We start from the raw sequence: 1,918 nt of genomic DNA, 5'->3' as shown, positions 1-1,918 counted from the left end.
GCTGCCGCAGCCCGCTTCCGCCCCGCAGAGGGTGCTGTCTTAAAGGGTCCGTCGTAAGCCTACACATTGGCTGCGTTCCCTCCAGGCTCCCCGGCTGGAGTGGGTTGCATCTCCTCTTGGCTGGATCGGACACTAACCCGCTCTTGAACGGCCCGCTTTTTTTTCCACCTTCCAAAGAGGAGGGAAAGATGCAGGGCGGTCGTCCTTCCCGGGTACAGAAGCTCTGCGGAACTGTCGTTCACCGGAACTGGATGGTTGCTTCCCAGCGGAGCTCTAAGAGCGGACACCCCGGGGCAAGATGGCGGTCGGGCCTAGGCCGCTGCCCCGGGTCTGGCAAAGCTCGAGGGTATTGGGCTGAGGCGGCGATAGCTGCGGCCCCGACCCCGAGCGCAGGGTCCTCGAGCGGATAAAGGTCTACGGCCTGTGGGTAGCGAGTGGGAACACGGTTGGGGGTTCTCCGGGTGGTGGGGGGGACCTTGAGGGAGGTGGCCCTTTGGCCGGGTCCCTGCCTCCCCAAGTCGGAGGGCAGGTGTTGGGGACTGGCTGTCGTGTTCCAGGGGGGAATCTCTTCGTAGCCGTTTCCACCCTTTTTCATCTCTGGGACGATAGGCTTTTTATAGACAGACTAATGCTGGGTGAAAAAGATTTGTTATTGTGGTTGTTGATGCCGAGGGAAGATGCTGGGCTCAGGAGTCACCCAAACCGGAGTTCGAATCCTATTCACTCGCTGTGTGACCTTGGGTGAGTTCCCTCACCTCTCCGAGCCTCGGTTTCTTGCTCTGTAAAATGTAGTAATTAGCTTGTTTCACAGAGGAGGTCCTGTAATAACAAGTTTTAGCGTCTGACACTCAGCTCTCTCAGTAGAGACAGCTGGTGTTAATGATTTCAATAAGAAAAACTTGGTGTAATCGGACTCTAACTTAGCCCTAGCGGCAGCCTTGCCTACTCAGCTTTTCTTTGCCGGCCTGTGAGTGACGGAGTCCCTTAGTCTTATCTGTTTCACTTAATTAATTGCTTTGGCGTTAGAGGTGGCTTCAAATTCAGGAGTCTAGTGACCTCTCACCAGTCGTGTCCCCTTTACATTTCATTTTCTCTGTGTGAAGGTGGGATTGATAATTACATGCACCTGGATAGGATGTAGCCTTCAATAAATGATAGCTGTGGTTCTTAATAGTCTAAGTCCTGTTGCCTATTCTTTAAAAATTGGACCCCTGAGACCTTCAAGAGCTGTTGAAAGACAAAATTAGTTAAATATCTGTGCAGTGTCTGATACATGATCCCCCTTAAATGGTGGTGGTCACTAAACTTGGCTGCCCAGCTCTTCCACCATAGGGGGGAAATCCTCTTGGGCTCAGACAGCAGTTGATATTTATGAAACTTCACCTTTGGATGATACCCTCTGGACTCTTTCATAATTCTCCATGAAGCGGACCTCGTCCAGGGAAGACTGATTTTGAGCAGATACCATGGGAATACAGAAGTAGAAAAGCATCTGAGGCCTGTCTCAGTATTAAAATCTTGGCTCTGCCCCTTAATAATGGTCTAACATGGACTATGGGACATAACTAAATGATCTCACGTGGTTGCTGGTCTTACTATGTAGAAGGGACATGACACATAACGGATATTTAATCAACTTATTTTCCTTTTTGCTTTTTGAATAATCTTGGTTATCACCAACCTCTTGTGTTTGTAATTTTTCCACATATATCATTTCCCTAACTGGATGGTAAGCTTTTTGTTGTTTGTTGTTGTTTGTTTTTTAAGCCTAGATGATAACAGTAAAGCTCAGTTACCTGCTATCTGCTTTCAGATACTCCCTGTTAAAAATTTCCCACTTAATCCTATCACAGTGTCATGTTGACTAGGTCACAATAGAAGTGTAAATGTTTCAACTAATTCTTTTAGCACCCCTAGG

The 1,918-nt window shown here is 48.5% G+C and overlaps 1 protein-coding gene across 9 annotated transcripts in view; it reads left to right on the top strand.

Moving 5' to 3' along the window:
- The first annotated feature begins 290 nt into the window (after nucleotides 1-290).
- Nucleotides 291-1,918, top strand: part of UBE3B (ubiquitin protein ligase E3B) — a 51,909-nt gene continuing 50,281 nt past the window's right edge. For 3 of the 9 annotated variants that reach the window (XM_025889301.1, XM_025889297.1, XM_025889299.1), the window contains exon 1: nucleotides 291-423. The gene's annotated coding sequence lies outside the window, so the exon portion shown is untranslated. The other 6 variants (XM_073880974.1, XM_073880971.1, XM_073880972.1 and 3 more) reach the window with 4 other exon arrangements.

This window comes from Callorhinus ursinus, unplaced genomic scaffold, assembly GCF_003265705.2.
Source record: "Callorhinus ursinus isolate GAN/ISIS: 27379988/994484 unplaced genomic scaffold, GSC_fseal_2.0 scaffold41, whole genome shotgun sequence".
In the NCBI taxonomy this organism is placed as follows: domain Eukaryota; kingdom Metazoa; phylum Chordata; class Mammalia; order Carnivora; family Otariidae; genus Callorhinus; species Callorhinus ursinus.
This window is presented reverse-complemented; position numbering and strand designations above follow the sequence as displayed.